This window comes from Ranitomeya imitator, chromosome 2 (genome assembly GCF_032444005.1).
Source record: "Ranitomeya imitator isolate aRanImi1 chromosome 2, aRanImi1.pri, whole genome shotgun sequence".
NCBI classification, from domain to species: Eukaryota; Metazoa; Chordata; class Amphibia; order Anura; family Dendrobatidae; genus Ranitomeya; species Ranitomeya imitator.
The window spans coordinates 355,910,692-355,935,080 of record NC_091283.1 but is presented as its reverse complement, the minus strand read 5'-3'; the positions used below and the strand labels follow the sequence as shown (position 1 = coordinate 355,935,080).

The following is a 24,389-nucleotide window of genomic DNA, read 5'->3' as shown; positions in this document are numbered from 1 at the left end:
CCAGAGCGCAGAGAGCGCGTGCGTCCATGTTCAGTCCAGGGGGGACCAAGCAAAGACTCACTTGACCACCCCCACAAAACCACCCATAGCATGCCCACACCTCCCGCATCCCTGTGGAAGCTCCAGGTAGCTAACCAGGCCATCTTCATGGCAACCGGGAAGCTATGGGACAATAGTCCTATCTAAGGGGATCTAGGTCGACACTTGCATAGTAGCAGATAATCACATATTATATTAGGATTTGGCAGACAAGGAGGAAAACGAGGGCTTGGGTAACAAAGACACAAAATCACAATAGATGGAGTTAATTCAAAGGAGTTCAGCCCAACAGCCTCCAATCGTCCCTGGTTGTGAAATCCTAAAGGGACACAAAAATATACATATATTAGAACACACATTTATTTAAAAAAAAAGATTAAAAACAAACAAGTAAAAAAATGCCAACAGATCATGACACGGACAGAGAACTAAGGAGTCAGGGTATAATCTGTAAATTATAGTCGACATTGAGACCTTTAGGATGTAACGTTTCTAGAACCGAAATCCATCTCATTTCCTTCTGTTTCAAGATTTTTACCCTATCTCCACCTCTTCTCTGTATAGGGACTCCATCAATGACTCTAAATCTTAACTAATTCACAGAGTGTCTGCACTCACTAAAATGTTTGGGAATAGGTAGCTCAATCAGTTTGGTTCTGATGGTACTCTTATGTTTGCTAATACGTGCTCTAACTTCCATTGTGGTTTCACCCACATACATTAACCCACAAGGGCATACTATCAAATAGATAACAAAATTAGAAGAGCAGGTATAGCGTTCCTTAATTACACATTTTTTTACCAGTCCGTGGGTGGTTGAAAGTATCTCCCTTTTAGCATATTACCACAACAGGCACAGCCTAGACATGGAACATTTCCCATCCGAGGTGGACACAATGTCCATTGAGTGGCACTCTTACCAGTGCCAACATCTGATTTCCCGAGTTTGTCCCTTAAAGTACGTCCCCGCCTATATGAAAAAATCGTTCGATAGGCAAAGTCAGGGATTTGTGGCATACCTTTACCCAACAGTCCCCAATGTTTATTCAAAATTTTTCCAATACTATTACTCACGTTTCTGTTTCATCTTATTCTGTTTAGGGCTCAATTCGTCTACTGTTAAACTAATGGCCCTATTTTTGTGATCTAGAATGTCCCTCTTGGGATAACCCCTTTGAATAAATCTGTCACAAATCTCATCAAGTCTTGAATCACATTTATCTTCATCAGATACTATTCTACGTACCCGAACCATCTGGCTCCAGGGAAGAGAATCAATCATCTTTTTAGGGTGATGGCTGCTGTAATACAAAAGACTATTTCTGTCAGTTACTTTAGTAAACAAATCTGTTTGCAACACATCCTTATGTTTATACACCATCGTATCAAGAAATTGTACGTTCTCAGCAGAATGTTATTGTAAATTTTAACTCAGGGAACACATCATTAAGTTCAGCCTGAAATCTAAGGTAGTCATCAATAGTACCCTCCCATATACATAAAATGTCGTCGATGTAGCGCCACCAGGCCCAGACATGGCGCCAGAAGATGGATCTATACACATGTTGATCCTCGAATACCGCCATATAGATGTTAGCATATGTGGGGGCCACGTTGGACCCCATGCGGTAATCCATACCTGCAGGTAGTAATCATCCCCAAAGAGAAGAAAATTTCTCCTGAGGATGAACTCCAGCAGTGTGAGGACCAACTGTGCACTATCTGGAGCCATGTCCGAGCCTGATAGCGCAAGACCGACGGCATGTAGACCCTTATCATGTTCAATCGAGGTATAAAGAGAAACCACATCGAAGGATACCAGGATGGTAGTGGCACATACATGAATATTCTCAATCTTATCCAAAAAGTTATTAGTATCCCGGATGTAGGACCTGGCCGAGGTTGCAAAATGCCGTAAGACCTTATCAAGAAAAATTGCTACCCCATTGCACATAGAGCCACTCCCTGAAACAATAGGATGTCCAGGTGGGTTAAACAAATTTTGTGGATCTTGGGAAGGGTATATAAAATAGGCATAACAGGAGCTTTGATCAATAGAAATTCAGACAGATGATGATGAATAGTCCACTGTTGAGGGAATCCTCGATCAGGAGCTGCAGATCCCTATGGAATCGGGTAATGGGATCACCAGTAAATTTAGTGTACACGTCAATGTCAGCTAGCTGTTCAAAAATGTCAGCCTTATATTTATCAGTATCCGTTACTACCACCACCCCGCCTTTATCGGCTGGCTTGATCGTGATGTTGGTGTTATTGGATAATCGCTGTAAGGCTTGTCTCTCTTCAATAGAGAGGTTATTTCTACCAGAATATCGATATTTCTCTTTTAGAAATTTTACATCCATCTCTACAAGTTCAATATATGATTCCACAAAGTGATTTTTAATGGGAGGCTGAAAAGAACTCTTATTAAATAAACCTGTCTCCTTAATGGTAAAACCATTCCCCTTAGTGACCGCCAATACACCTTTTAACTGACTTGAGATATAAGAGACTTATATCCCCATACAGGTGACAATCCAGCAGCTGTCATCTGTAAACTATAGCTGACAACTTGCTGCATCAGCCATGATCAGTGTTTGCACCATCCAAATCTATTTAACCCCTTAGATGCTGCTGTCAATAGTGACTACATCATTATAAACGGTTAACAGACTGTGGGGGCTTCCTCTTTATCCCAATTGGTGCACTCAGATCATGATTTTGTGGTCCTGATGTTTGTCATGGAAATTCATGACCAAATAGTGGCCTTAGAGTCTGTCGGCTGTAGTAACCTGTTCAGAAGTTAGTGACATTTAGGTGATAAAAATACACATTTTCATTTTTCTTATGCCACTTTGCATTAATTCCTGAAAATCACCCGAAGGGTTAACAAACGACCTGACTGCAGTTTTCAATATGTCAGGGGGTGCTGTTTTCAAAATGGTATCACTTGTGGGGATTTCCCTATATATAGGACCCCCAAATTCACTTCAAACATGGATAGGTCCCTAAAAATATACATTTTGTAAATTCCCTTGAAAAAAATTTAAATTGTTGCTACATTTTTAATCCTCCTAAAATGCTAACAAAATAAAATAACATTTTGCAAATGGTGCTGTTGTAAAGCAGACATGTGGGAAATGTTATTTATTAATGTTTTGCTGTGGTATGGCCATCTGGACTAAAGGGATAATCATTCAAAGTTTGAAAATTGCTAATTTTTTAACATTTTTTTCAAATTTCTGATATTTTTTATAAATAAACATAAAGCATATCAACCTAAATTTACCATTATCATAAAGTATAATGTGTCACGAAAAAACAATCTCAAAATCACTGGGCTTTGTTGAAGCATTCCAGAGTTATTACCACATAAAATGACACTGGTCAGATTTCAAAAATTTGGCTCCGTCACTAAGGGGTTAACCTTTCCACAAGCTTATCATCACCACTCTGTTTATCAGAGAAGTACGATGTTATTCGCAATCTTCTATAAAAAGAATACAGATCCCATTCTATTCCAAACCAATCAGAATTTGTCGGACAAAAAGAAAGCCCTTTAGCCAATACATCATGTTCAACCTTAGACAGTTCTAATGATTATATATTTACCACCAATTCATTACAACTCATACACCCTTCCGCCTCTTGTCCATATTCCGAGTCCTCATGGAAGATTTGTAGACATTCTTTTGTTCTCGATTCATTCCTCTTCCTCCTGTGTTTCCTGCCACCTCTACGAGTCCTCCTTTGGTACCTGGTTTGTCCGATTTCTTCTTTCCTAAAAAAACTGAAAGAAGTAGACGCTCCCAGGCTAGAATCATCAGTCGAATCAGATTCCGCTATTTAAAACCGAACCTCTGGGAATCCTTATTCTGTGGTCTCCTCTTTTTCCTTGATTGTGGAAATCTGGCCCTTCTATTGTTAGAAGATAATTGTGCACCAGGGTGCCAGGAAAAATTGCGGCCTGATTTATAATCCTCCGCGTCACGGAACCACTTATTCCTCTTAGTCCTCTCGATATCTCCACGGAATTTCAAAAGATTTTCCTCCAATTGGGTTTTGCAGGACTCAAGTTCCTGTGTTGTCATCAGGCTAGCCAGTTGCTGTCCCAGATCCTCAATATTCTTAACCGTCCCCATTTCAATACGAAAAAATTCTTAGTTAAGAAGCATCAAATCAAAAGAAAATTTATTAGTGATGGATTCAAATTTGTTGCAAAACTGTATATTATCTGACAGTAATGTAGGATGCAAATGTGGACATAGGCTACATGGTATCCTACGTGCTTTATAGTATTCCGTGAGTGTTGTCACATGTAGCTCATAGGAAATATATCTTCTTTTTTCACTCTCATGTTTTTTCCTGAGCATGTCTGCAGTGGGTTTCTTTAAAAATGCATTATCAGTAAGATTGCCAGATAAAATCCGTATGGCATCATCATTCGTGTAAGAAAAAGTAGTGGCAGTATCTAGTATAATATCTCTGGTCCAGAGAGACAGGCCATGAAGGACTACATCACGGAAAGCCTGGCTAAGGGTCATATCAGACCATCCTCATCCCCCATTGCCGTGGGTTTTTTTTCTAAAGAAAAAAGAGGGGGGGTTATGCGCTTGCCTGGATTTCCGGGAACTCAATGCGATCACTGTCGTGATCCGTATCATCAATGACCTTTTTAATCAAATTGTAGAGGCAAAATGATTCTTTAATATGGACCTCAGGGGGGATTGAGTGGAAGACTGTGTTCAATACACCTGAGGGACATTAGGAGAATCTGGTGATGCCTTTTGGGTTGACAAACGTGCCTGCTGTCTTTCAGCACTTTATAAATTACATCTTTAGTCACTTGGCAGGCTGATTCATTGTTATCTATCTGGATGTATACTAATTTATTCACCTGACCGTGAGTCACACCAGGTACATGTCAGGCAGGTCTTACATATATTCCGTGATAATAAATTATATGTCAAAACCGAGAAGTGTATGTTCTCGGTCAGGAGATCCCTTTCCTAGGAAATGTGTTGTCTTCCACAGGTTTGCGCATGGATCCGGCGAAAGTCCGGGCGGTATTGGATTGGGATTGTACAGAGGATTTGAAGGTGTTAGAAAGATTTTTAGGTTTCGCCATCTACTACCATAAGTTCATAAAAAAAAAAACTTTTCGGCAGTAGCCAAACCTCTTTCAGATATGACCAGGAAGGGGACGGACTTCTCCAAGCGGTCCAATCCTGCCAGGGAAGCATTTGACACTTTGAAATGGTGTTTTGCATCTGCGCCAATTCTTATTCAGCCTGACGTCTCAGCCTTTTATCATGGAGGTCGATACATCTGAGGTGGGTGTGGGGGCTGTATTATCACAAGGTGCATTTCCTGGTAAATGGCAATCAAGTGTTTGTTTCTCGAAAAACCTGTCACCGGCTGAGAGAAATTATGACACTGGTAACAGGGAATTCTTAGCAATCAAATGGGCTTTTGAGGAATGGTGTCATTTTCTGGAGGGAGCAGTTTAACCAGCGATGGTAATCACGGATCATAAGAATATGGTATACTTGTTTTCGGCGAAACATCTAACACCTCGACAGGCAAGATGGGCATTGTTCTTTACCAGGTTTAACTTTTTTGTCACTTATAGGCCAGGGAATAAAAAATATTAAGGTGGATTCCTTATCCCATTGCTTTTCTGGGGGAGTAAATAAGTGTGAACTGGTACCTATTCTTCAAAATGGGGTGGTTATAGCGTCTATATGTTCCAATCTGGAAAGAGAAGTTGTTGACACTCAGGGGGACGCCTCTGCTGCCTCTCCACTTGGTAATCTGTTCATTCTGGTTAATCTCCATCTTAGAGACCTCAGTGAAAGTCATGATTCAGTGTTGACTGGACATCCTGGTAATTAAGCCACCGTGGATCTGCTTATTCGGCATTTTTGGTGGCCAGCTTCTCATAAGGATGTCTGGGAGTATGTAACCGCCTGCACTGTCTGCGTGCATTCTAAGGCTATGTTCACACTTTGCGGATTTTGCTACGGATCCGCAGCGGATTAGACCGCTGCGAATCCGCAGCAGTTTCCCATGAGTTTACAGTACAATGTAAACCTATGGGAAACAAAAAACGCTGTGCACATGCTGCGGAAGAAACCGCGCGGAAACGCAGCCGATTACATTCCGCAGCATGTCACTTCTTTTCTGCGGATTTTCACCTGCTCCAATAGGAAACTGCAGATGAAAATCTGCAGAAGAAACCGCAGTAAAAACCGCAATAAATCCGCAGTAAAAACCGCGATGGGTTTTCACTGCGGATTTTGGGATTCTGCTGCGGAAAAATCCGCAGTGGAATCCGCAAAGTGTGAACATAGCCTTAGACCTCTCATATTCATCTGTCGGGGCTTTTCAATCATTGGAGATCCCCAGCAGACCTGGGACTCACTTGTCAGTTGACTTTCTCACTCTTGTCAGCGGGGAATACTTGTAATCCTGGTGGTGGTGGATAGATTCAGTAAAATGTGTCATTTTATCTCTTTACCAGCATTACCAAACGCCAAATCCTTGTCGCATGTTTTTGTCAGGGAAATAATTGGGCTACATGGGATCCCGACTGATATTGTTCCTGATTGGGGGGGGGGGGATGCAGTTTGTCTCCAAGTTTTGGATGGCATTTTGCACCCATTTGGGGATCCATTTGTCATTTTCTTTCGCTTTTTACCTGCAGTCCAATGGGCAGACTGAACGGGTTAACCAAAATCTAGAGACGTATCTCAGATATTTTGTCTCTGAAAATCAGGAGGACTGGGTTAGCTATTTACCGTTGGCCGATGTTGCGGTAAATAATGGTCAGGAATCAACTGGTAAGTCCCATTTTTCAGGGCATGTGGGTTCCATCCTCAGTTTAGTTCTTTTATTGGTAATCACCATTCTGGATTCCTGGAGGAAGAACTATTTTCATCTTCCATTTCTACCATATGGCAGGGGGTTACAAATAATTTGAGGAAGATGGGATCCAAATATGAGCGTATGGCTGATCGGAGACGTTTGGTGGGTTCGGACCTGTGTGTTGGTGACTTGGTGTGGTTGTCCTCTAGGAACATTAAGCTGAAGGTTCTGTCTTGTAAACTGGGTCCCAGGTTTATCTGTCCTTGTAAGATGATAGCCATCGTCAAACCCGTGGAGTTCCGCCTTGCTTTACCATCTACATTTAGGATCCATAATGTATTACCTCGTTTTCTCTTCAAGAAGTTTGTTGCATCTTCAGTACCATTGCCTCTACACCATCTCCTGTCATTGTCGATGGTAATCTGGAGTTTCAGATTGTGAAGATCTTGAACTCTCGTCCATGGATCGCTTCAGTATCTGGTACATTGGAGGTGGTATGGTCCTGAGGAGAGGATAAGGGTACCAGCATCTGATGTTCATGTGGCCAGACTGGTCCAGGCTTTTCACGTGGCATGGCATAATAAGCCTGGTCCTGAGGTTTCCGATGGTCCCTCGTAGAAGAGGGCGTACTGCCACGGGGTTAGCGCAACAGCATAGAGCCAGAAGACCACATCGTCTGATTGCTTCTACTCTGGCGCTGAGGAAAACCACTTCTCCGTCATATTAAATGTGTTTCTTTCTTTTGGCAGAACAGGGGTTAATCGGCCATGTTGGAAATCCCTGTGCTCGATTAGCCACTCCTTTTCCCTTTATAATCTGGGCTCTGTTACTAATCCTCGTCAGAGCTAGACTTATTGCTGCATGGCTAACTGAGGAAAAGGAGTTGGTATGAGAAGGAGAGTTGTAGGAGTAATTAGCGACTGTTGTTTGGTTTGTATGCGTGGTCTTCCTTATCCTTCACTATTTTGTTTTTTTCCCCTTCCTGCACACCCCGGTGGATTCCTCTGTTATATGTGAGTGAACATTTTGTATTTCTGTTAACCCTTGTCTGTGTTACTCTGTTCATTGGGTTGATGTAGTGCGGTGCACAGTTACACCCCCTCTTCCCTGGGTGGGGGAAGAGAACAGACAGAGGGCTAAACTTAGGAGAAAAGGCAAGGGTGGAGGCCCCGGCATCTTTGCCATCTGAAATATCCCGGGAAGCAGGGCAAGCTAGGGTTCCCCCTAATGTTAGGGATGGGACAGGAGCCCTTGGTCCAGGGTCACCCGACAGCTGTGTTGTGAGACTACCAACCAGCAAGAATTCTGGCTCTCCCAGACCTGTTAGATTTTCCTTAAGAAGCCCTCCTACGCTGTACTCGCTACCTATATTTATTGCACCTGTTTGAACTCGTTACCTGTACAAAAGACACCTGTCCACACACTCAATCACACTCCAAACTCTCCACCATGGCCAAGAGCAAAGAGCTGTCTTAGGAGACTAGGGACAAAATTGTAGACCTGTACAAGGATGGGATGGGCTAAAGAATAGTTAAGAAGCTTGATGAAAAGGCAAGATGAAGGTAAATCTTACTTGGTCTGAGTCTCCATGCAAGATCTCGCCTTGTGAGGTAAGGATGATTTTGAGAAAGATCAGGAATCAGCCCAGAACTACATGGGGGATCTGGTCAATGACCTGAAGAGAGCTGGGACCACAGTCTCAGACATTACCATTAGTATGACACTATGCCATCATGGGTTAAAATCCTGCAGGGCACCCAAGATCACATTGCTCACGCCACCACATGTCCAGGCCATTTGAAGTTTGCCAATGAACATCTGGATGATCCAGAAGAGGCATGGGAGAAGATTATGTGGTCAGATGAGACCAAAGTAAAACCGTTTCTTTGGTATCAACTCCACTCATCGTTTTTGGAGTTAGAAGAAGGATGAGTACAACCCCAAGAACACCATCTCAACTATGAAGCATGGTGGGGAAACATCTTACTTTGGGGGTGCTTTTCTGCAAAGGGGACAGGACGACTGCACCGTATTGAATAGAGAATGCATGGGGTCATGTATCACGAAATGTTGACCAACAAACTCCTCTCAGTAAAAGTATTGAAGATGAATTGTAGCTGGGTCTTCCACCATGACAATGACCCGAATCACACTGCCAGGGCAACAAAGAAGTGGCTGCATAACAAGCATTTCAAGGTCTTGGAGTGGCCTAGCCAGTCTCCTGACCTGAACCCAATAGAAAATCTTTGAACGCAATGTTGCCCATCAAAAGCCCCAGAACATAAAAGATGTGGAGATGATCTGTATGGAGGAAGTGGATCAAAAACCCTGCTGCAGTGTGACAAAATGAGGATTGGGTGAAAAATACAGAAATGGTGACGTTTTTCTATTATACTTTTCCTCTGATTGTTCCACTCTTGGTTTTGGCTTACAAATACTGATGTAAAATGCTGACTAAATAATGAACGTGTGATTGTGGCCTTATTCGATCACCATGACACAGAAGTTATAGGACAAGATAATACAGACACAAAATGGGTCTGTTCTCTCACAACGGAAATATTATGGACCTGATCTTCTCTGGGCTCTGCTCAGATAATATTACTAAGGCTGGCGTCACACCAGCTTATGGCATCCGATGCAAGATGCTAATGACCCTCTACTCCTGCTCTGCGGTGAGCGGGAGCCGAGTGTCATCCTCTCGCACAGCTGCGGTGGAGGCGGAGAAATTAATTTCTCCATCTTCTCTGCTGCCGGCGTATATCACCCCGCACTTGGTTGATATCTGAGTGCTGTGCATTGTCACTTGCACCCATAGACTGATATGGGTGCGAGTGAGCCACGTCTCGCCGCCAATCGCAGCATGCTGTGATTGTTCTCGCATGCCGGTTCCGCATGAGAATATAATCGCAGATCTGAGCTGTCCCATAGAGTATCACTGGGCGAAGTGCGATGCCATGTTTTATCGCATAGCATTCGGCCATGTTATATGATGGTGTGACTCCGGACCCCCTTACTCATGGCTCATACATAAATCTACATGTCCTCAATACCGAATAACTATACCTGCTGATGGTGCATGTGTGTGGGAGCGTAACAGGTACGGACTGGGGCTTAAATTCAGTCCTGGCATTTGAAGTCACACAGGATCATGTTGTCCCCGTCCCCAAGCACCAGACGGGATATATTACTAATATTATCCCGGATGGAGGAAACCAAGATTTACTACAAGACCAATATTTCTAATGATACCCGTGCCCTGGTGGGGTGACAGTCAGCAACTTTGTGCTCCATCACAACTCTTAACAGTATGGGCATCTGAGAAGACAGATTCTATTAACAACATAGCAGACAAGGCAGCCCATGACTAGACAGGCCCTTCTGGCATTTGCCAGAATTGCCAGATGGCCAGTCCGGCCCTGGAGCGTAACATTGTTGGGCCGCTCAGATCTGAAGCGGAGGCTCCTGACAGCCCCTATAACAATCTTACTAAATGCGATGATGAAAACTTCCAGAGGTGAAGCAGTTACTGTAGGATAATAGTTGGCCCCTAAAAGACACTTCAGAAACAAATCACAAAAACGACACATCCACTGAGGGAATTTCCTGCTAAATTTAAAATCCTAACGTCCTAAATAAATAGGAGGACATTGAAAAATCTAACGCCACCCACAGTATAATAGTAACGCCACAGTATAATCGACTTCTGGTGATGATTCATTTCTGTGTGGGGTGTATTTGTCTCTAAGCAAAGAAATCATGCGTTACATTCCACACATAAAACAGTGTAGAAAAGGGGTGCGGGGTAATTGTGCTCATAGTGAGGGACAAATAATGCTGGAATTGGGACCCAGAGTCCGTGTAAGGCCGGGGTCACACTTGCGAGTTTGATTCGAGTCTCTCACATCAATAACCGGCACTACCGTTGGCACTCGGACCGGAGCATGCGGCTGCATAGAAATACATGCAGCCGCACGCTGCTGTCCAAGTGCCGGGTATTGATGCACGAGTTTCTTGCATCACACTCGCAAGTGTGACCATGGCCTAATAATAATAATAATCTTTATATAGCGGCAACATATTCCGCAGTGCTTTACAGTTAAACAGTTTCAAACACAACAGTCATAAGTAACAACGTTAACAATACAATAATTAAAGCAAAATAAGACGACCCTGCTCATGAGAGCTTACAATCTACAATGAGGTGGGGGAGATACAAAGTACAGGTGTGTATTTACAATGATGTTTTTACAATGATGGTCCAGCCATCTTCAGGGGGTGGGGGATAGATGGAGATAGTGAATGGGCCATACACACAAACATAAAATGACTTTGATTACTGAATGTGATAGGCCGCTCTGAACAAATGTGTTTTGAGCGAGCGCCTAAAACTATGCAAATTGTGGATGGTCCTAATATCTTGGGGTAGAGCATTCCAGAGGATTGGTACAGCACGGGAGAAGTCTTGGAGTCGGGAGTGGGAGGTACGGATTAGTGCAGAGGTTAGTCGAAAGTCAGTTGCAGAGCGCAGAGGTCGGTTAGGCCGATAGACAGAAATGAGGGAGGAGATGTATGGGGGTGCCGCACTGTGGAGAGCTTTGTGGGTGAGAACAAGTACTTTGAATTGTATCCTGTAATGAATGGGCAGCCAGTGTAACGACTGGCAAAGAGCGGACGCGTCCGAGTAACGATTAGCCAGATGGACGACCCTGGCTGCTGCATTAAGGATGGACTGGACAGGGGTCGAGTGAGGGGGAGGCCAATTAATAGAGCGTTACAGTAGTCCAGGCGGGAGTGGATCAGGGCGACAGTGAAGGTTTTTGTTGTTTCCATGGTGAGAAAAGGGCGGATTCTTTACGTGTAAGTGGCACGAGCGGGCAAGAGATTGTATATGGGAGGTGAAGTAGAGATCGGAGTCAAACATAACACCCAGACAGCGTGCCTGCTGCCGGGGTGTTATGGTGCCACCCATGGAGAGGGAAATGTCAGATTTAGGGAGGTTAGTAGACGGCGGGAGCAGAAGAAGTTCAGTTTTGGAGAGGTTGAGTTTCACATAGAGAGCAGACATGATGTTGGAGACTGCAGACAGACAGTCAGTGACGTTCTGTAGTACAGCGGGGGTAAGGTCAGGGGATGATGTGTATAGTTGTGTGTCATCAGCATAAAGATGGTACTGAAAGCCAAATCTGCTGATGGTCTGTCCAATTGGGGCCGTGTAGAGAGAAGGACTGAGCCCTGAGGTACCCTAACTGTGAGAGGAAGAGGAAATGAAGTGGAGCCAGAGAACAGAAACACTGAAAGAGCGGTCAGAAAGATAGGAGGAGAACCAGGAGAGAGCAGTGTCCTTAATGCCTAGAGACTAATGCCTAAGTAAGAGACCAGGAGAGACTTCTACTAAGATGCTCCAAATCTGTAAGTGAGAGCGTCGGATCCCCGGGACTGAGAATCCATGTAAGGCCGGAGTCACAGTAAGCTTATAGAAAATTGGCCTGAGTCTCTCTGCTGAGAATCGCACGAGTGTTCTCTGTATGGTCATCCATGTGCAATTGCGTTTGCAATGTGATTTTCTCCCACACATGTATCCATATGACATTCGAATGAAATGAGTATAGCTTTACATTTCTCACTGATTTTCCCCATTGAATTAAATTGCAAGCTAGACGGATGGTCCGTGTGGCGTCCGGGTTTTTCTTGCACCCATAGGCTTGCATTGGTGAGTCTCAGACGATATATGCATACAATCGCAGCATACTGCGATCATACACGCACGTCAAATAAACGTGAGAAAGAATACGGTGATGTCAGTTGCCCCATAGATTAACACTGGGCCGAGTGCTATGCGATGTTTTCTCACATGGCACTTGGCCGTATTCTATGGTATTGTGACTCCGGCCTAATTTAGAGACTGTAAGAGAGAGTGCCAGACCCCCAAGACTGAGAGTCCGTGTAAGGCTGGAGTCACACACAATGTATAAAAAATTGTTCTGCTCTTCACAGACAAGAATCGCACAAATGTTTCATGAACAGTGATACGTATGTCATCCGTGTGCAATGCGAGGATGCGATTTCCTCACATCAAAGTATCTGTGTGACATCCGTATGGCTCCATGGCCTCAAATGTTCGTGAAAATATATATACAGTCTATATTATATATATATATATATATATACAGGGCTGCCACTAGAAATTTCAGGGCCCCATACTGGCCAAATTTCCGGGGCCCCCTTGAGACTCCGCCCAGGCTCCACCCCAGCCCTGCCTCCACGCTCCACCCCTCAAACTGTCCACGGTCCAACCACTCTTTCTTGGAAAAACTCCACTTCTCACCTATCACACATTAAGGCCGGCTTCACACTTGCGAGTTTTACGGACGTAAGAGCGCAGAAACTACGTCCGTAAAACTCGCAAAAAATACGGCACAATTATTCTCTATGCCCCTGCTCCTATCTGCCGTATTTTACTGATCAGTATTATACGGCTTTCTACGGCCGTACAAAATCGCAGCATGCTGCGTTTGTCACCGTACTGCGCAAGAAATACGCCAATGAAAGTCTATGGAAGCGTGAAAAATACGGATTACACACGGACAAGCAGTGTGACTTGCGAGAAATACGCAGCGCTGTTAGAGAGAAAAGCCGGCAATTCAGTGCGGTGTACAGTAAAATCACACTGACAGCTTCCAGTCCAATAGGTAGAATAAATGTGTACACATAGAATAGGTATATATATATATATATGTCAGTGAGACACATATATGTATATATATTAATATTTATTCCACTGCTATACAGCTGGAAAGCCGGTAATTGAATTACCGGCTTTTTCTTTCTCCTTCCTAAACCCGACATGATTTGAGACATGGTTTACATACAGTAAACCATGTCTTCTCTCCATTTTTTTTGCAGATTCCACACTACTAATGTTAGTAGTGTGTATATGCAAAATTTGGCCGTTCTATCTACTAAATTAAAGGGTTAAATGGCGGAAAAAATTGGCGTGTGCTCCCGTACAATTTTCTCCGCCAGAGTAGTAAAGCCAGTGACTGAGGGCAGATATTAATAGCCTGGAGAGGGTCCACGGTTATTGGCCCCCCCGGCTAAAAACACCTGCCCCCAGCCACCCCAGAAAAGGCACATCTGGAAGATACACCTATTCTGGCACTTGGCCACTCTCTTCCCATTCCCGTGTAGCGGTGGGATATGGGGTAATGAAGGGTTAATGCCACCTTGCTATTGTAAGGTGACATTAAGCCTAATTAATAATGGAGAGGCGTCAATTATGACACCTATCCATTATTAATCCAATTGAATGAAAGGGTTAAAAAAAAACCACACACACATTATTAAAAATTATTTTAATGAAATAAAAACAAAGGTTGTTGTAAAATTTTATTTAACGCCCAATCCAATCACTGAAGACCCTCGTTCTGTAAAAGAAAAAACATAATAAACCAACAATATACTTACCTTCCGCAGATCTGTAAAGTCCAACGATGTAAATCCTTCTGAAGGGGTTAAAACATTTTGCAGCAAGGAGTTCCGCTAATGCAGGCTGCTCCTTGCTGCAAAACCCCGGGGAATGAAGCTAAATATAGGTCAATGATCTATATTTAGCTTCATTTGCGGTGAGGCGCCCTCTGCTGGCTGTTCATAGATCGTGGGAACTTACCTAGAAAGCCTGGGAGCTTTCTAGGAAAGTTCCCACGATCTAGGAACAGCCAGCAGAGGGCGCCTCACCGCAAATGAAGCTAAATATAGGTCATTGACCTACTTTACCTTCATTTTCCGGGGTTTTTGCAGCCATGAGCATCATTGCATTAGCAAAGCTCGTGGCTGCAAAATATTTTAACCCCTTCAGATGGATTTACATCGTTGGACGTTACAGATCTGCGGAGGGTAAGGATATTGTTGGTTTATTATGTTTTTTTACTTACAGAACGAGGGTCTTCAGTGACTGGATTGGGCGTAGAATAAAATACTCCAACAACCATTGTTTTTATTTCATTTAAATAATTTTAAATAATGTGTTTGTGTTTTATTTAACCCTTTACTACAATTGGATTAATAATGGATAGGTGTCATAATTGACGCCTCTCCATTATTAATTAGGCTTAATGTCACCTTACAATAGCAAGGTGGCATTAACCCTTCATTACCCCATATCCCACCGCTACACGGGAATGGGAAGAGAGTGGCCAAGTGCCAGAATAGGCGCATCTTCCAGATGTGCCTTTTCTGGGGTGGCTGGGGGCAGGTGTTTTTAGCCAGGGGGGGCCAATAACCATGGACCCTCTCCAGGCTATTAATATCTGCCCTCAGTCACTGGCTTTACTACTCTGGCGGAGAAAATTGTGCGGGAGCCCACGCCAATTTTTTACGCCATTTAACCCTTTAATTTAGTAGATAGAACGGCCAAATTTTGCATAGACACACTACTGACATTAGTAGTGTGGAATCTGCAAAAAAAAGGAGAGAAGACATGGTTTACTGTATGTAAACCATGTCTCAAATCATGTCGGGTTTTAGGAAGGAGAAAGAAAAAGCCGGTAATTGAATTACCGGCTTTCAAGCTGTATAGCGCTGGAAAAAATATTAATATATATATACATATATGTGTCTACTGATATATATATATATATATATATATATATAATACATATATATATATATATATATATATATATATATACAGCATATATATATATATATATATATATACAGTATATATATATATATTTTTTTTTCTTTTTGTGACACATGGATCACTTCTATAGCGGTATGTTGGTTTTGCAAGCCTGCGAGAAAACCACGCAGTACGGATGCCATACGGATTACATACGGAGGATGCCATGCGCAAAAAACGCTGACACACCCTGCCTACGGAGGAGCTACGGACCACTATTTTCGGGACTTTTCAGCGTATTACGGCCGTAATATACGGACCGTATTGTTTTACGCTGTGTGTGACGCCGGCCTAACAGTTCCAAACCAAGAAAAGAAAAAAGTAAGCGGCACAGCTAAACGTTCCAGAGATTAATAACTCGATGTGGAGAGTTTCCCAACAATAGGTAGTCCGGTCAGATGAAAGGCGGTGCTTGCATGAAACAAAGTGTCCATATAAATAAAAAAGTAGAAAGAACGCAATAGCACTCACCAATCAGTGGCAATTCAAACGTCCTTTATTGCAACATATAGCAAAACATCTTCGCGGTTCAAGGGAGGGAGTGAGAGAGGGAGTGCGACAGGCAAGACGACGACGGCCGTTTCGCGCTAATACCGAGCGCTTCCACCCGCTATTCCCCAGCTTCTCCTCTCTGTCAATCCCTTCACTGGCTCCCCATTGCCCAGAGACTCCAGTACAAAACCCTAACCATGACATACAAAGCCATCCACAACCTGTCTCCTCCATACATCTGTGACCTCATCTCCCGGTACTTTCCTGCACGCAACCTCCGATCCTCACAAGATCTCCTTCTCTATTCCCCTCTTATCTCCTCTTCCCACAATCGCATACAAGATTTCTCTCGCGCATCACCCCTACTCTGGAACTCTCTACCACAACATATCAGACTCTCACCTACCATTGAAACCTTCAAAAAGAGCCTGAAGACCCACCTTTTCCAACAAGCCTACAACCTGCAGTAACCACCACTTGACCAAACCGCTGCATGACCAGCTCTACCCTCGCCTACTGTATTCTCACCCATCCCTTGTAGATTGTGAGCCTTCGCGGGCAGGGTCCTCTCTCCTCCTGTACCAGTTATGATTTGTATTGTTTAAGATTATTGTACTTGTTTTTATTATGTATACCCCTCCTCACATGTAAAGTGCCATGGAATAAATGGCGCTATAACAATAAATAATAATAATTCAGTGCAGTGATATCTAGGATGTTGGATTTTAGCATTCCCTTTATTTTTTGTAGCAGTGTATATATATATATATATATATATATATATATATATATATATATATATATATATATCTATCAGTGAGACACACACACATATATATCTTTATATTTTATTCAGAGCTATATAGCAGAATAGCCGATAATTCAATCGTCGGGTTCTGTAAAATCATTGCAGAACCCGACAGGATATGAGACATGGTTTACATACAGTAAACCACCGCATATCCATTAGATTTTCATAAGGGTATTAGTGTGTGTGTGTGTGTGTGTAAGAACTGCCGTGGGCTCCCGCGCAATTTTCTCTGCCAGAGAGGGAAAGCCAGTGACTGAGGGCAGATATTAATAGCCCATATTAATAGCCCAGAGAGGGACAATGGTTATAGGACCCCCCCCTGGCTAAAAACACCTGCCCGCAGCCACCCCAGAAAAGGCACATCTGGAAGATGTGCCTATTCCAGCACTTAGACTCCCTCTTCCCATTGCCCTGTAGAGGTGGCATGTCGTACACACTCGGCTCCGCTTCGTACACCTCGTACTCGTGTGGCTCCGCTCAACTCGTACACGCGGCTCCACTCCATACAACTCGTACACACGCTGCTCTGCTCCGTACACCTCGTACACAGACGACTCTGCTCCGTACACCTCGTACACACGCTGCTCTGCTCCGTACACCTCGTACACACACGTCTCTGCTCCGTACACCTCGTACACACGCTGCTCTGCTCCGTACACCTCATACACAGACGACTCTGCTCTGTACACCTCGTACACACACGGCTCTGCTCCGTACACCTCGTACACACGGCTCTGCTACATCCACACTGTAAACCCCTCCTGACCCCACACATAAACTTCCCCTCATCCAGCACCATGACAACCAGCACAGCAGAGTCCTGCATACACTGAGGCCCCTGATCATGTGACCCCTGACTCCTCCCCTCCTGTGACCTCATCACAGGTCCTGTGCACAGAACAGCCATATATGTGGTGTGCGGCTCTGCAGGTGGAGGTAGGTGCTGGAGATTCCCCATTACTGGGCGCAGGGCCGGCTCCAGGTTTTCGTGGGCCCCGGGCGAAAGAGTTTTAGTGGGCCCCTTTAACACATACCACAATTCATGATGCACAGATACAGCAGAGAAATATAGGGATAGTACAATGCGAAATATTTCATGTCTTACTTTACATATATTGCTCCATACAGTATATGATGGGCCCCATATATTGCTCGAAACAGAATGGGCCCCATGTAATGTTCCATATAGTATAAGATGGGCCCTATATAATGCTCCAGTATACGATGGGCCCCATATAATGCTCTATATATAATGGGCTACATACAATGCTCCATTTATAATGGTCCCCATATGATGCTCCATATATAATGAGCCCCATATAATGCTCCTTACAGTAAAATGAGGAGGTTATGTTGCGGCTTCCCACACAAACACAAAGTAATGCAACCATGACAATTTCGCCAAACTCAGCCCCAACTCTGGCTGTTGCCAGCACAAGTAACAAGTGTGCAGTTCGCAGGGGTGGCAAGGGTTGCCTAGCCTGGGCCATATTTTGAGACCACAAAGGATGACCCAACACATGTTATCTGACAAATATTAAAAAAAGCTTGGTAGAGGTCCCATCATCACCATCTGCTGCTTCTTTCTTCCCTGTCACTATTCCAAGTCTTCTCACACAGGTCTATGACCGCAGAAACTACAATTGTTTACCCACCATACTTGGGGTGAGTGAGAGCCGCTCACCTGTTACGAAAGTAGACATGACTGCTGCTTTTGTGTCACCAAGCACAAGACACCTTCTCCATCCACCATAACATCTCCGCCTGTACCTCACTCACAGTCCAGCAGTTTGTCCAGTTCTCTATACTCCGTTGTCTCTCAGCTCAGCAGCCAGCCCTCAGTCCCGAAGTTGTCACATAAAAGAATGTTTTCTAATACACATGGCAAAGCCAAGAGCTTTAACTCCACCATCTCCAATGTGTGGCCATAGAAAAGCAGCCTTTCCGTTTGGTGGATACAGATGGTTTCTGAAAGTTGATGGCCGTCGCAGTCCCCCAGTACCAGTTGCTCAGTTGCCATAACTTCTCTAAGAAAGCTGTTCGTGCGCTACAGCAGCATGTCGCAAAGAACATCACCCATTCCTTGACTAAATCGATGTCTGCCAGGGCGCACTTCACCACAGACACTTGGATGATTAAGCATGGCCCAGGGAGTTACATCTTGCTGACTGGACCCTGCTTGACTCTGGTGGCTGTGGGGGCAGGTGGGGATGAGGCTGCTCCAAAAGTGTTGGAATCCCCCAAGGCTTGCAGGACAAACCTCTGTATTTCACACTTCCTCGACTGCTTCTGCCTTCTCAACCTCCTCTAGGGCCTCCATCTGCGCCCTCAACCTCTGCCAAAAATGCAGAGTGAATCCTCACCACCTCAGTATGACGCAGCTAGGGCACACAGCAAATAGGCAGTGTTAAAATTGATATGCCTTGGAGATCACAGTCATACAGTTGAAGAGTTGTGGACAGCTCTGCAGGGCGAGTTTAAGCAATGGCTGTCTCCGCTGAACCTGGATCCAGGGAAGGCTGTGTCTGATAATGGTGCAAACCTGGTGGTGGCCCTAAACCAAGGCAAGCTCACACCCGTGCCTTGCATGGCTCACGTACTCAACCTGGTAGTACAGCATTTTATCCAAAACTGTCCTGGCCTGGGTGAGCTGCTGCAGAAAACACTGAAGCTATGTGCTCACTTCCTCCGTTCGCACCCCTCAGGTCATTGGCTTGCATCAATACAGAGTTCTTTTTCCATGCCAGTTAACAGGTTGATATGTGATGTGCCGATATGGTGGAATTCCACTTTTCACATGTTGCAGCGACTGGGCAGCGGCAATGAGCCCTGACGCAGAATGTCGTGTCGTATATCCTGGGCCAACGCAGTGTGGACGTGGCGCATATCACGTTTATGGAGTGGTCACAGATTAAGGATCTCTGCACCCCTCTGCACAGTTTCTAAATGGCTACTAAGTTGGTTAGTGATCATGATTAGTGATGAGCGAATATACTCGTTACTCGAGATTTCTCGAGCATGCTCAAATAAAATTATTATTATTGTACTCGGGGGTCCTCCGAGTATTTTTTAGTGCTCTAAGATTTAGTTTTTCTTGCCGCAGCTGAATGATTTACATCTGTTAGCCAGCATAAGTACATGTGGGAATTCCCTAGCAACCAGGCAACCCCCACATGTACTTATGCTGGCTAACAGATGTAAATCATTCAGCTGCGGCAAGAAAAACTAAATCTCCGAGCACTAAAAAATATGAGGACCCCCGATACTCGGAGGACCCACGAGCATGCTCGAGAAATCTCGAGTAGCGAGTATATTTGCTCATCACTAATCACGATGCCATCATCAGCATTGCTGTTCTAGTCATCTACATGCTACAGTAGACTTTGAAAAGCCTGCGGGAGGATGTAGCGGTCCCAGAGAAAGAGCAGGAAGTAGAGGAGGATGCGGAAGGTATAACATTGTCTCAAAGTTCCAGACTGTCATCACACAGGCGGGTGCCAAGGGAAAGTGGATTACTGTAATCGAGGGAGGCTGGTGATACCAGACAAACTGTTAGTGAAGGTGCAAGTGCCATGGAACAAATGGGGGAGGAAGAGGTGATGGGCGAGCAACTGACAGGAGAAGAAGAGGATAATCCTCCCCTCTCTGTTGATCATGGTAGGGAGAGGACAGAGGAAACAAGCATCAGTGTTACCCAGCCACCAACACAGCATGGGCTTAGACCTCATAGAAGAACCCAACATATGAGTGCTTTCTTGCTGCACTATCTGCAACATGATCCCCGTATAGTTATGATTCGAAATAGTGCTTACTACTGGGTTGCCACTCTGTTAAAGGGACTCTGTCACCTGAATTTGGAGGGAACAATCTTCAGCCATAGGGGCGGGGTTTTCGGGTGTTTGATTCACCCTTTCCTTACATGCTGGCTGCAATATTAGATTGAAGTTCATTCTCTGTGTTCCATAGTACATGACTGCACAAGGCAATCTTCTATGGAGGACAGAGAATGAACTTCAATGCAATATTGCAGCCAGCATGCAGCCAGCGGGTAAGGAAAGGGTGAATCAAACACCCGAAAACCCCGCCTCTATGGCTGAAGATTGTTCCCTCCAAATTCAGGTGACAGAGTCCCTTTAAACTCACATTATAAGAGTAAATTTTGCCAGATGCTTCCCTCCCTTTAAAGGGACCCGCGAATGCTGGAGTATTGAAAAACGCTTTTACACAACCTTAAAAGAAGTTTCCCCAAGACAGCAGTGAGGCACAAAGTGTGCATCACAGCTCTAGACTTCCAACCTCCAGCATGTCAATTCATGAATTCCAAAACATTAGCAGTAGTGTAAGTGGCAGAAGCAATTTCTCTGAGTTCTTTGACACATTTTTTAGACCAGCTCATGCACCAGCACAACATATGATAACACTGATATGTGGTGAGCGCATGGAGAGGATTGAACAGGAGTATCTAGAACTTAATATCAATACCATCAGGGAGGGTTTGGACCCTTTTACATTTTGGTCTTGAAAAATGGATGAGTGGCCTGAGCTCGCCTGTCATGCTTTGTAGGTTTTATCATGCCCGGCAGGGAGCGCCTCTCAGAACGTGTCTTCAGTGTGCTGCTGGTGGTGTCCCAATGGATAAGCGCAGCCGACTGTCCCCTGAAAGTGTAGACCACCTAACTTTCATCAAGATGAACAAGTCATGGATCTCTAAGTACTTTTGCACCCCAATCGCAGGCAGTACAGACTATGCGATGTTGTAGTTTTTAGTGTACTGCAATGATCTTGCGTAATTGCAGTCTGTGATATATTTAGTAAAGCTTCTGTGCCTACTTTTGCTGCTGCTGCTGCATATGTTAACACTAATATGTGGAAATGTGAACACTCCTGGTTGGGTCTCCATCTGCTGAGTTGGCTGTAGTGGAAGAGGTGTCGGTCCCTATTATACTATTTCTGCTCTGGTGAAATTGATGCCACTTTGGTGGTGTCTGCCACCAATTTGTTTTAAATGGGGAGACTCCTGATTGCGTCTCTCCATCTGCTGGGTTGGCTGTAGTGTAAGAGATGCCTCTTCCCATTACACTATTTCTACTCTGGAGAAGTTGCTGCCACTTCAGTGATGTCAGGCCCTAATTTTTTTTAAATTTCAAGACTCCTGATTGGGTCTCCAATCCATCTGCTGGATTGGCTGTTGTGGAAAAGGTGTCGGTCGCCATTATACTAGTTCTACTCTATTGCAATTGATTCCACTTTATTGGTGTCTGCCACTAATTTTTGGAAATGCGGAGACTCCTGATTGGGTTTCCATCTGCTGGGTTGGCTGTAGTGGAAGAGGTTTCTGTCCCTATTATACTATTTCTACTCTGGTGAAATTAATGCCAGTTTAGTGGTGTCTGGCACCAATTTTTGGAAATATGGAGACTCCTGATAGGGTCTCTCCATCTGCTGGGTTGGCTGTAGTGGAAGAGATGTCGCTCCCCATTATAGTATTTCTTTTTTCGTTAAATTGATGCCACTTCAGTGGTGTCTGCCCCTAATTATTTTTTATAATTCTTTATTTGTTTGACACATAAATTTACATACAATCAAACTAGATCAACAACAACAACAAATTGTATAGGTACAAAAAATATGGAGGTACAAAATACAAAGAAGCAAGGTTAATTTAAAGAGACTTAGATGTGGCAAGAGAGGAGTAATATTTCACACACTTTTTATGAGGGGGGTATGAAACCAATCAGGGTTAATAAGAAATGGAGGAAGAGGGCTGAACTTTTAGTTACCTAAAGGTATCTGACTAGAGAATGGAGGGGGAGGCTTGGAAGAGATCGATGGTGTATCTCCTGTAGACCCTGCTCCAAATCTCTTAACCCATGGTGACCAAGTTTTCATGAAAAGTGGGTGTGAATGCAATTCCCAACTAGATAATTCCTCCAGTCGATAGAGCATTTGAGTCTTAAGGTACCTTCACACTCAGCGACGCTGCAGCGATACCGACAACGATGTCGATCGCTGCAGCATCGCTGTTTGGTCGCTGGAGAGCTGTCACACAGACAGCTCTCCAGCGACCAACGATCCCGAAGTCCCCTGGTAACCAGGGTAAACATCGGGTTACTAAGCGCAGGGCCGCACTTAGTAACCCGATGTTTACCCTGGTTACCAGCGTAAACGTAAAAAAAAAAAACACTACATACTTACCTTCTGCTGTCTGTCCCCGGCGCTGTGCTTTCCTGCACTGACTCTGAGCACAGCGGCCGGAAACAGAGCGGTGACGTCACCGCTGTGCTTTCCGGCTGGCCGGCGCTCACAGCCAGAGCAGAGAAGCACAGCGCAAATGAACAACCCTAAAAGGTAATGGTTTCTTGTTTTAAAGTGTCTGGATAGACAGGACAACAGGACTTCATCAGGTTTCAGTTCACGTGTCACAAGACCAAGGTCTCTTAAAGTCTTGTTAACATCTGTCCAAAAAGTTTATAATAATAGGGCAGGACCAAAACATATGAGATAAATTACCTTTGTGAGTGCCACATCTCCAACACAAATTGGACTCTGAGAAACCTACGTGATGGAGGAATTCAGGGGTCCTATATCAGCGGGATAATACCTTGTACGAGTTTTCTTGCATCAGCGTACACCTAGAGAAACCATGCGAGTTGGAAAGTATATGTTTTATTTCAATGAAAATATTACTGATTCCGCGCTAAAGGGATGCAGAGAAGATTAGAAAATAGGCTACTTTGTTGATACAAGCACAATCCCCATCAGACCCATGTACTGGGCACTATAGTCCAGGGATATGGTGAGGCTGTGGGGAATAAATAGGTGTGCGTACTATGTAGCCTTGTACATGGGTCTGATAGGGATTGTGCTTGTATCAACAAAGTAGCCTGCATCCCTTTAGCGCGGAATCAATTATATTTACATTTATTGGTCCTTTTGTTTTGACAGTGGTGGCACCTACCTGTCCTGTTTCCTGCCGCTTAGGGAGTGATTTGCCCTTTGCAAGTTAGCGCGTGTGTTCATTATACTCTAGTTTATATGTTTTATTTCAAGTTTTGTAGATATAGCCATGACCGAGTTCTTGCTGTCGGAAGTTTAACTTGTTTTAGAATGTGGATGACATGGATTTGTTGTAGAAAGTTAATAGGGTATTTTATGGAGTCTGATGGCCAGGAGTTTGTCATGGGAACTTTATTATTTAAGAACTGGGATATGGTATAGTTAGGCATATTGGACCATAGGTCATCTATATCTAGGTAATTGGGGTCTAGAAAGTATGGAATTAAGTAGATAGGAGCTAAAGCTGAGGGAGTATTTGGAAAAGGAAGGGCTTTATTTAACATCCTTTTAATCTTCAGGGTATTGGAGGTGATTCCATCTAGCTCAAAATCAGTTGGGGGAGTATAGTCTGTCCAGATGTATTTCTACGGTTGCTTTCCAAATAGAAGTTGTTTCTGGTCTGGTTTATTGTTGTGTTTTAAAGAGTCTGCTAATCTT

General features: G+C 44.1%; 1 protein-coding gene across 2 annotated transcripts in view; it reads left to right on the top strand.

Moving 5' to 3' along the window:
- Positions 1 to 24,389, top strand: part of LOC138663791 (oocyte zinc finger protein XlCOF22-like) — a 90,245-nt gene that overhangs the window by 51,927 nt on the left and 13,929 nt on the right. Inside the window, exon 1 of one of the 2 annotated variants that reach the window (XM_069750128.1) lies at positions 17,792 to 17,831. The exons of the other annotated variant lie outside the window; for it this stretch is intronic. The gene's annotated coding sequence lies outside the window, so the exon portion shown is untranslated. Of the gene's footprint in view, positions 1 to 17,791; positions 17,832 to 24,389 lie in introns of those variants that run through there. 2 annotated transcript variants of the gene reach the window in all.